Source organism: Leptinotarsa decemlineata, unplaced genomic scaffold (genome assembly GCF_025532065.1).
Source record: "Leptinotarsa decemlineata unplaced genomic scaffold, Ldec_3_MD MMD2_tig00026307_RagTag_RagTag, whole genome shotgun sequence".
NCBI classification, from domain to species: domain Eukaryota; kingdom Metazoa; phylum Arthropoda; class Insecta; order Coleoptera; family Chrysomelidae; genus Leptinotarsa; species Leptinotarsa decemlineata.
Genome location: NW_027412681.1, coordinates 16,413,389 through 16,425,799, shown reverse-complemented (window position 1 = coordinate 16,425,799; position 12,411 = coordinate 16,413,389). Strand labels below are relative to the sequence as shown.

At 31.9% G+C, this 12,411-nt stretch overlaps 1 protein-coding gene across 2 annotated transcripts in view; it reads left to right on the top strand.

Moving 5' to 3' along the window:
• Window positions 1–563: 563 nt before the first annotated feature.
• Nox (NADPH oxidase) overlaps window positions 564–12,411 on the top strand; it is a 439,945-nt gene continuing 428,097 nt past the window's right edge. For both annotated transcript variants that reach the window (XM_074181192.1, XM_074181191.1), the window contains exon 1: window positions 564–713. The gene's annotated coding sequence lies outside the window, so the exon portion shown is untranslated. The remainder of the gene's footprint in view (window positions 714–12,411) is intronic.

Here is a 12,411-nt window from a genome sequence, read left to right as displayed (position 1 = left end):
CCAGTTTTTTCAGGAGCGAAGTATCTTATTATTTTGCAAAGTAAAAAAACCAAACTTCGAGAGATTAAGCTTGAAAATACACGAAAACTAATCAACAACCATGAATACCTACTTTCACCCCCTTAGCAATATGTCGACACCCAACTTCACAATAGCAAACAACTTTTGGAACAATTTTCTGGAACAGGCCAACATCAACCCTTGACCACGTTCGACAAGAAATCCGTCTACTTTCGAGTCATTTGCGACAAGGCAACTGGGTTCCAGAAACCTTGAAAACCACACAAATCACAATCAACATCACCGGCAACCAATGCAATGCAACAATCGCAGTGGTGCAAATTGAATCGGTCACATTCCCACCCCGTGGAAAACCAAGTGAACGGCGTGGCGGACCAGCCTTCTCTGGTGAAGACTTCGAACCAGTCCACCGCCGATTAGGACCTGAAGAACTATTCGGATTGTGCGAAGCCGCTACTAGTTTTTTTCTCTTCTAGATTATCTCTACGCGCACGCGCAGTTAGTGCGGATATCGCCCCTTGTTTTTTTGTTTTCGATTGTGCCGTTAGATAGTGACCCAGTGAACTGGGATGAGTGACGACTTCTTTGACAGCTTTCTGATTTTCTGTTGAAGCTAAAAATAACTAGACTAATTGTAGTTTGAAAGAAAAGGTTCAAAATATTCAATTTTTTAAGAAAGAATTTTTGAAGTGGTAATTTTTGAAACTTTATATTATGAATATTTTTTATGCCAGTACGATTTCCCTGATGAATATCCATCATATTTTTTTTGGAATTGTGTATCATTATTTCATTCTTAATGAACAAAAGAGAAATGAAACTTTCTATGTTTTTACCACTTTCATTTGTAACTAACGCTACTGCAGTTTCGTCCTATAAGTACATTTTCAAACTTGTACATTAAACTAACAATGGTTCATTACATTAGCCCTTATAAACCACCCTGGTGGGTACTGATGAAGGTACTTGGCTTGATTGAGTATCTGTATTTACAGTTTGAAATGCGGATGTGCCAATTTGAAATTCGGTGAGTAAACTAAATCGATTTGATCATTTAACAGGTTGCACCTGCAATGTTCATGCTTGTGAATTTCCAAGGATTCTAAATAATTGAGTTTGTAACCCTTCTTTGCATAGTGCATAATTTCCGTATCGTTTAGATTCGGAAACTTGTGGTTGCATGCCAAAGAATGGTTTGAAAACGTCGAATCATTTTTTTCTAGTCTGAAGGACCTTTCATGTTCAGCATACCGTTTTTAGAAATTTCGACCACATTGTCCAACATAAACACTATTAAACTCCGGACACTTAGCTTATGAACTCCAGATTTCTCCAACTTGTCCACCTTATCTTTGATATTAAAAAGGAAATCCGCATGTGGCATGTGATCTGAATGCCACTTCCACATTGTTTTTTTTTTGAAGAAACCCGCAATTATCTCTGTTCTTTTTCCAAAATATGTTAGAGTTACCCATTCGGACCACATGCCAGGTTATCTAATCTCCTTTTCAATGCCAAAGATAAGTTGGACAAGTTGGAGAAATATGGAGTTTATTAGCTTAAGTGTCTAATAGTGTTTATGTGGGACGGTATGCTGAACTTGAAAAGTCCTTCAGACTAGGAAAAAATGATTTGACGTTTTCAAACCATTCCTTGGCATGCAATCACAAGTTTCCAAATCTAAACTATACGGAAATTTTGCACTATGCAAGGAAGGGTTACAAACTCAATTATTTAGAATCCTTGGAAATTCACAAGCATAAACATTGCGGGTGCAACCTGTTGAATGATCAAATCGATTTAGTTTACTCACCGGTTTTTAAAATGGCACATTAGCATTGTAATCTGTAAATTCAGGTACTCAATTAAGCCAAGTACCTCTATTAGTACCTACAGTGGTGGTATATAAGGGCTAATGTAATGAACCATTGTTAGTTTAATGTATACATTTGAAAATGTCCTTATAGGACGAAACTGCAGTAACGTTAGTTACAAATAAAAGTGGTTAAAAACATACAAAGTTTCAAATTTCTTTTTTTCATTATGATTCCCTACCACGTAGTAACGGCTACATCCATCAATGTATTTTTTATTCTTGATTTCTTTCGGTTTTTAAACTTCCACTATCTGGAAAATTAATAAATCTAGAATAATGTGATTGGCAAACTGAAAACTCTTTATCGAAAACATATTACGTAATTCATATAAACTTCCGAGAAAAATTAGTAAGGTATGTAGCACTTACCACCAAATAATAAATAATGTTCTTAGCTTTATAGAATGAATGATTGACGTAATGAAAAGCCATCTCTTTTTTTTCCCAAAATTCAATGTTCCCGTTAAAATTGCCTCATTTGCAAAAATTATAGCGTTTTGGATTTGTCAGTAGAATGAAATGGAAGAAGGAAATTTCGGTTAGTTTATTCAACAAATTGAATATACTTCTATTTCACGTGAACGTATGATTTTCTAGACTTCAGAATTAGAGACGCCACCTTTCGTGTCATTGAAAGGATATATAGCTGATTGTTTGAATATTTCAGTTTTGAATGTAGGAGTGTTGAAGAAGTAGATTGAATATTGAATAGCAGTTAATGGATTAAATATATTCATTCACTCATACGTTTATTTAATGCTTGAATGTTATTATCTATTCAAGTATTTGTGTACTGAAATATGACCAACCCAGGCATATTCTTAATAGTTTGTGTTAACAATCTCATTTCTGAATATTTTTCATTTGGATTGTTTGGAGGATCTCTGTTATATTTTCAAATGAAAGTAAATAAAATGAAATCCACATGCAGTACCAGCAAATTTTAAAATAGGCATGTTCATGTAACACGCCTGAGAAAACTTTTGAAGGGTGAAACACTGGTTGGGGTTTTTTGAACTGTTCAGTGCAAATCTCGTGATAGGTGTTACGGAATTTGTTTGTATCAATTACCTTTTGTTTCTTCTATAATTACAATAATTGCACCTACCCAAAACTCACCATTTCACAATATGTATTCACATTCAATATTTTATAAAAGCAATTGAACGTGTTCAGTATTGAGTTGGCCCGATCGCAAGTTCTCATTACAATGTTAAATATATTACGAGAATATGGGAATCAGAAATTGAAAAAAATTGATAAGGATCTAATATTCAAACGAAAATGAAAATGGACAACAAATATTTATGTGAATAATGTCATACAATTTTCAAAATATATCATATTCGAAGTATCAAGATTGCATTCCAGTTTGAGCAGATTCTTCATAACTGAAAAATAAATTCATTGATTCCTTGTTTTCAAAAATAATTTTTATAGATTTCTACACCACCACTGGTTGGAATGAGGTGTTATGAAAAATATAATGCAATATAGTCGAAAATAAAAAATTTCATCTCTATTTCAGTTGTCTCATAGATTTTGAACCATCTTCTATCGACAAAATGGTTGAGGCTTTCGCGGCTGAGGCTTTTAATCTCACTATTTTTCCGAATACTGAGTCATCGGATAGTAATCCAGAATGTATAAACCTCTGAAGAAGCTAACCACTCGCACTAGCGAAACGTCAAGAAAAATTTCCAAAAATCCACGGCCTTCGAATCCGAAAAAATAGTGACCCTAAAAATCTTTTATCGATTTGTTCTCGATTCCTTGTGAATCTTTATAATGCTAGTATAGAAAAATGTTAATAAGCATAAGGAGTCCATTTCATTGTTAAATGTTTGAAAACACATCGCGGACGTAAAAAGGTATCATGTTCGTTACTTTTCAATGAGATAGATAATAGTGATGCGTTTCTTGTCGCCGAAAAGGCGCTACCAACTATTTCTTCGAATAGTTAGTAGCGCCAATTTGATTTCTGAGTAATTAGTAGTTTTATATTTGTTTTGAGAATTCGCAAAACATAAATGAATATCATAATCTCAGAAGAAGTAATTCGAAACTCACTCCAGTCATTCCAATAAATATTCATCAGTTTGATCATTCTCTTGAAGATGATCACTTGGTGATCGAAAGACGTGTCGAGGTGTTGAAATGACAGTAATATTCAATATTCATTATGTTTATCGTTTACTTCACGACAATAATGAAGTCTATTGATAATTTTTTACATTATCAAATGTTAGTAGGGTATTATCGATGCAAGCAACTCTTCTTCTATCCAAAATCTCTAAAATGAATTGAGAGTATGTATCGCAAACTTCATCTAGAGGCGTCATATTAGGCGATCCAGTAGGCTCTTCTGAGAGATCACGTTTGCCTGTCCACCGGTTTTTAAAATTGTCAAACCCGAATGAGTTTTCAGAAAATAACGAGCTGCTTTGGAAATAGCTAGATTATAATCATTCAAACAAGTAGATAGGTGGACGTGGTCCCTTAGAATTACCCACTATATTACCTGATTTGACCCCCTTAGATTTTTGTGAATATTGATGAAATCGAAAGTTAACGCTACATAACTGAGCTCATGGTTAGAGTCAGGGGTCTTTCCAATGAAATTGTCCACAAACATTCTAAATTGAATTCGCAAACTTCATCATTGTCAAGAAGTGGATGGTTGGTTGGAATTCATATTATTATTCGGTGACGGTTGATCCGATTAAAATTGAAAGATCAAAAAAATATTGGTTTTCTATTTGGAAAAAATAAGTTGGTGGGTTCAAGAGAAAAAAATTGGGTTGAATTTTCTCTAGCAGATTTGTTTCAGCTTTCATTATTATATAGTAATCGGGCAATATGATATTGAAACTGTAGTGAAATCTCGTTAATATCAACATAATATTACAACTAATAACCCTATGCCCAAAAAATTTGTTTTTCATTAAATAATAATAATTTTTTATTATTTCCTTGTTAAAAAGTACATATACGTACAGTGACAAGGAAAACGTCTGAGGGTAGGACACGTTACAGAGTATGTTTGTTTGTAGTAATCAATAATCTAAAAATATGATACATATAGGTATATACATATAATTATTTGTTTGGCTTAGATTATGTAAAAAAATAACTTAAAATAAATGAAAGTCAATGTTATCACATAGTTGTGATATTTTGTCATTAAAATATAAAAAAACAGTTTAAAATTCGTCAAGTGTGTAGCAATTTTTTTCAATAAGTGCCTTTTTCAGTCTTGATTTGAAAATGTTAAGATTTGGTGATATTTTAATTGATTCTTCTAATTTATTAAACATTTTTGGTCAAAGATAAAGAAAACTTTTCTGATAAAGAGTTGTTCTATGTATATTGGGCATCAGTTTGCCTCTAGAACGAGTTGGATAATTATGTTGCTGGAAAGGTGTATTATGCTTGTTTCTATAAACGTATATACACAATTCATAAATATAGAGACCAGCAACAGTTAGTATCTTGAAATTTTCAAAAGCATTTCTACATGATTCTCTCCAACCAATACCGGCAATGATTCTTACTGCATATTTTTGCAAAATAAATATTCTTTCAGCAGCAGATCCGGTACCCCAATTCAAAATTCCATATCTCAAGTGGCAGTTTATGGTCGCATAGTATAAGCTCAGTAAAATCTCTTTACTACAAAAATTAGCCATGAATCTCAGAGCATAGCAGTTTTTTCTCAATTTAATCCTGAGGGTCTCAATATGAGGAGTCCATGTGAGTTTGTAGTCCAAGGTGACGCCTTACATTTTTGTGGAAGTACAAGATTCAATTAGCAGATCCCCATTTTCATGGATAACAAAATGTTCGTGTGTTCAAGTGATATAGATGTATTGATTCAGAATAAACCTGTGGTTCTCAAATTTCACACTAGTATAGATGCGTGAGTTCAGAATTTACTTTAGAGAAAAAGTTTGTTCTGATTTTGTGAAAAAAGAACTAGAACTCACGTACTCCAAAGACTGTGAAACTCTTTGAAGTGTTTGCAATAACCTTCACTGTGAAAATGTCCGTATTGGACGAATCTGCAGTAACGTTAGTTATGAATACAAGTGGTATAAAAACATAAAAAGTGTCATTTCACAATTTTCATAATGATCTCCTACCACTTAGTAACAGGCTGCATCCATCAATATATAAAAACAAAACGATTTCGAAAATGATGCGTCTACTGGATGAACATCATCACCAATGAACACTGAAGGTGAAAATAGTTTTTTGGAAAAGAAAGGTTTCGGCTGTCTAGTTCTTCGTCAATATACAAAAAAAATATGAATAACTTCCACAAAGAGGAAGGAAGCAATTATTTTCAAAATAAACTCTATATAAAAATGTGTAGATCATGAAAAGAAGTACCTTCCAGACACAAATTGGAAAAATGAAGAAGCACTTTTGAAACAACTACTTCCATTACACCAAACAAAAAGTACTTTCGAAACAAATATTTTTATGTGAACATTAAATCAAACAAAACACTTTTTCAGTTTTTACTCGAAAAATGGAATTATGAATTCGAATCAGAAGTCATTCACAGAATTGATACGTACTACAGTATGAAAAAGATAAATTTCACTTACATGTAACACTGTTATCCTCAATGGCGGACATCAAAGTTTCGGAATAAAACACTTGACTTATTACCTCTTTAGCATCATTCTGGAAAACTTTACAAGATGAAGAACTCAAATAATTTCATGAAGACATCATTTCACGAATGAGTTGAAACTACTCATGTCATCAATGACAGTACGCTATGACATTCATTTCTTTTTTCTTCCAGTTTGTATCTGAAACACTTTCTGCATGATCTAAAAATTTTGTAAGGAATTTATTTTGAGATGAATTGCTTTCTTGCTGTATTAGAAAGTTTCCTACATTTTTTGTTTGAAGATGGAGAGTTAGAAAACTGAAACATTTCTTTTAAAAAAATAATTCTTTCGGAAAATATACCCCCTATAAAAATATACATACACAATATCGGACTTTTTCTTCATTTAAAATTACTCTTATATTGAAATTATGATCAATGAAAATTTTGGAATATATCAGAATTTCATTATATGAAACAGTTCAATTGTCGAAGTTGATAAAGAATCAGAGAATTTCCAAATATTTCTGAACAATCATTAGGTTATCATTGACATATTAATGAATTACAGGTATGAAAAATAATTCATATTCTGAAACACCACCAAAATCGATGGATATATTTAAATATAATACACAAAATTATTAATAATGTATTTAGTACGTGGTGCATGCCATAGATCTTGCAAATGTATAGATTGAGAAGGGTTTAGGATATATAAATATAGATATAGAAATAATTTCTTGCAAAATCGTCACACCTCCAAATGTTATGATCATTATATAATGATATCACACCCAAATAAAAAATAGAAAGTGTAGCTTATTTTTTAACAATTTCATAACAGAACATAATAGTCTACAGCTGTTCAGTTCAAGTTAGATTTTCTTTTAAAATGATGTTTTATGAATTGGTGACAAAATTAAGCAATATTTTGCTTCATTTCGTATCTGACCCTACCTCTATTGCGAGATCATTCTAAATTGAGAAAAAAGCAAGCTGTAAAAGAAATACAATACAGAAGAGAAATGAAAAATCAGTTTTGAATTTACGAGTGTTCATAACTTTTTCAACTGATTCAAAATCTAGTGAAAAAATTAAGAAGTGACAACGAACTTCAAAAGACATTTATAATTCAAAAAACAAAAAAAAGAAGAATAACCAAGCGCTTCATTTCTAGTGAGGTAGTAGTTTCATCAAAAAGTAAAGGAGCATATGGAAAAAAGTGAAGTTTGAAGTATATTCTGATACATTCAAAGTGATTATTATGCCCGATTAAGGTTACTCCTTGAAACGATTCATGTTATCAGGAATAAAAAATGAAGAGATATTTTTGAATAACAATAAAATACGAACCATATACAGGATGTTTCAAATTCGATCCTCACCATTGGGATCTCGTAAACTATGAGGGTTACGAAGATGGTTAAATTGGGGAAAAGTTGCGTATTTATCTGACTAACAATATGCCGTTGAGAAAGTTCTGAAATTCCAAGTATATCCGGAGATATCTGGAAAAAACAGAAATTTTGGAAAAAGGGTTTATTTTTTCCTGGCTTCATTTTTCAACGATTTCGAAAATGAATTGAACTTCAACATTGTCACTTATCTCCCACTACATAATGGTGTTTTCAGATTTCCTTTTCGACGTTTCGTCTTCCGGCTACCATCATCAACTTTATTTTTTCTTATGAGGGCTACATTGGGTTTTTTCTGTTTTGAATAGAACCAAATTTAACCTTTTCAATGATGTATCATAAGTTATCATTCTATTTCGAAAAATTGGAGATATTGAAAAAAATTAATTCTTATCCTAATAGGCTTTGACTTTGATGATTCTAGATTTGACTTTCAATGTGTTACACTCAATGACATTTTTTATTGTATAAGTCATTGAATTTTCTGCGAAAAATGGCTTTCACGAATGAAGAAAAAGAAATATGATACACATTTATTACAAATACGATAGAAAAAGTGTTAAGAAATGTATTTGAACTTGTTGTATCCCGAAAAATGACAACCACATCGAACTATGAGTTGTTTATGAGGTAAATTAGACTTTTCAATGAAAATAGAACTGAACAAATAACAATGATTAATAAAAATTAAAAACGTAAAGACAATTGTAAAGCACAGCAAATGCTCAAAATGCTGGCTTGTTCATGATAACACAACTGTGCCCTTCTTGGAATATTACTTACTGCACGATGAATTTCCCTCCTGCTCAATCTTCCGAACTCTCTAACAATGCTGTGTTGAAGGTCCTCAATATTTTGATATACCCTCCGACTATAAACTCTATTTTCAGTGTACCCAATAATAACGTATTCATAACACTTAAGTCTGGAGACCTTGCTGGCCACCTCACCGTCCCATTATTTTCTATCCATTTATCACCAAACCTTTCAGTCAGGTAATTAGATACTCGTCTGGTAGTGTGCGGAGGAACACCATCATGTTGGAACCAGATGTTGTTATAGTTAGCCAAAGGTGGATCATCATAGTCTTCGATACTTATGATGCACTGTTTGGAACCTTTGGTGTAGTAATGAATATTACTGGAGTTTTTTCCCAACACCAAATCGTTATTGTCAACACCTCAACACGTGTTTCGATCACCAAGTGATCATCTTCAAAGTGGAAGATTAAACTAGAAACTAACGCGAAGCTAACGCTATTTATGCTATAAAGATATCCCATACAGGTGAACCATCCAGGTGTACCACCCATACAGGTATACCAACCTAAATTAATTTTGCAATTTTGCCTCTTCTATTATTTAACAATATATGTTTAACTGTTATAGCTGTTTATAAAACGATTTTCAGCCATATAAAAACTAATTTTACAATATTGCCTATCTAAATTTATTTTTGAAATGTGTCCTTATGTAGTAATCAGTAAACCCAACAATATTATTTTAACAAGCTATGTAGTATGCTCTTTGGTTAATAATAATAATAATAATACAAAAAAATACCAAGATATCAAAAAATTTAATGCCTTCTTTTCTCATCATGATTCGGAAAAGAAAATTATAGGTTGAAGTTGATTTTCAAGGAGTTGGAGTTATTCCACAAAATTTTTTTAATTGATTTTTATATTGATTTTGAATTACAATTTTTTTCATCCATGAAATCCATTGAATGAATTCCTGTTACCTAAATGTACAAATTTAAATAATAGTACCTACCTGAATTTCAAGAGGTATATTCAGGAGACAATAATATTCGGAAAAAGAAGGGTTTGGCTTTCTATTTCTCCATCTCTTTACAGAAAAATATAGGAATCTTACAAAGAAGAAAAGAAAACAATCAATTAAAAATGAACTCATACCAAGATGTATAGTTTATGCAAAGAAGTAACTTACACACAGAAAGAAAAAATCGTATTGAAACAACCACTTTCATATAAATATTGAATAACACGAGAGAAATATACTTTTGAAACAACTACTTCAATATGAACATTGAATTATACAAAAAACACTTTTTACTATTCAGTTTGTACTCCAAACATTTGTTTTAAAATTGAATCAGATATCATTCACTATACTGCTACACAATATAGTATATAAAATAGGTAATATTTCAGTCACATCCGGACATTCCATGTTTCGGAGACAGTTGTTTCATTTCCTCTTCAGACAATGAAGCAACTTCGTGAGGGTTTTCTCTTACTGTTTGTGTCTGAAAGTTACTTCCTTGCATGGACTACACATCTCTGTATAGAGTTCATTTTGAAATTAATTGCACTCTTTTTTTATTTTCAGTAACTACCTCAAACCTCAAAATCAATAAAATAAGAGATGAATCGTATAATCTAAATTGTATTTCCAGGACGATTTTTTCCATTCCTGATTGTTTCATATCAAAAGACCATCTTCATCTACATGGAATATGATTTAAGTACTCATTTTCACTTCCAAAAATAATAATATTTCATAACAATATAATTATGGAGTAACATGGTAATTTGATGAGACATAGATTCGGTTATAGATATACAGTAGAATTTGCCAATTATAACATTAATTGAGCTAATTGATACTAAAAACCAATTCCTGTAGTTTTCTAAAATATCAAAAAAACCGATTATAAACAGATGTTGCAAATCCTCTTGATCTTTGTCGAGCAGAAAACTTGATGCATGAAAATATTTCAATAGATTTCAACTATCACCCTTATCAACTTTGAAATTTGGAATACGGTCGTAGTCAAATATTTTCCATTTCCATTTCAGGTCTCCAGGTGTTGAATAAACACTATAGATTTTCAATTTTCGCAGAAGTCAATCAGTAAATGAAACACTATAAACCTTTATTTTTTTCGAGAGAAATAAACTGATGTTGTCTGAATACAGTAAATAGATTTGTCATTTGAGAAACTAGGAAAAAATAAGACATTTTTTCATGTTGAACGGTTCAATTGAAGAAAGATAATAATGATGTAGACAATTTATACTAAGAAGTAAAAAATAATTCAGAAGGTCCTATGTAGAAGTCATTATATTACTGGAGACTTTTCCCAACACCAAACCGTTATTTTTAACACCTCGACACGTTTTTCAATCATCAAGTGATCATCTTCAAGAGGAAGATCAAACTACTTCTATTCACAAAGTTATCCTTATTTATACCATAGGCACCTCTTCTAGGTACCTGAGTCTTGAGTGCCTTGAATTAATTTCACAATATTGCCTCATCTTCTAGTCTTTAATTAACTTTATAATGTGTTTCACAGTATTGCCTAGTAGATAAGGCAATATTATGAAATTAATTTAAGACACTGAAGATGCAGGTACCTAGATTAGGTACCTATGGTATAAATAAGAATAAGTTTGTAAATAGGATTAGTTTGATATTCCTCTTGAAGATGACCACTCCAGTGGTCACATTTTCTACACCAGTAATATTTTTGTTTTCTCAATAAAACCATTTGACATAATTTTTTTTTCTCATTTCATTTTCAAGTTTTTAGTTTCTAATTTTAATCGACCCTAATGCCTCGTTTTGAACTTTTACCTCAACTTGTATGGTGTGTTGCTAACGACGTATCATTTTTAGCCATCCTAACTCCCACCCAAGTCTTGACTTGGGTGGGAGTTAGGTTAGGTTAGTCTTGACTTGGGTGGGAGATCCATGCTTGTACCCCGATTCTGAGTTGACAAAGTTCTTTGTACAAATTCCATTGGATTTTTCATAGTGTACTACTTATAGTACCACTCAAGCACTATCATTTGATACACATATTGAGCTATTTGTGAAATAATATACAGGGTGTAACTGAATAAGTGTAAAACATTCAAGGAGGTGATTCCTCATAAAAAAAAGATAGGATCTTTCATATGAAGAAACTTCATTGGAGCATCCCTTGTTAAGATACAGCCCCTTAAAGGGGGTACATAAAATTTGTATAACAATTTTTTTCACAAGCACTAGAAAAGTTACAATATTGAAATCAACCTGAAGTTTTGTACTACCAAAAAGACACTCAGCCAGTAATTTATTTGGTTTACCACATGGTTGTAAGGGGTGGAAAACGCAACCCCTAAAATTTATTTCCAATGTAACTTTTAGTCTTATCATTTGTTTACCATTAAAAAATTTATTTCCGATAGCCTGTTTTATTCTTAACAAAAAATGTCTCATGGGTTTTTTGCCCAAAATGAACCAGTTCGTAGCAAAAAATTATTTTACGAACGACTACAGATACATCGTCATAAAATGCGAACTGGATTTCTTGTTATTTTGTAGCTAGTACCTGCATTAAACGACTAAAGGGTAATGAACAAAACTAATTTAATAATAACAAAACACACAACATGTAGAAATCATAGTACAAGTTCAATATGTCTACCTTCAGACATTACGCATGCGTCTAGACGTCGG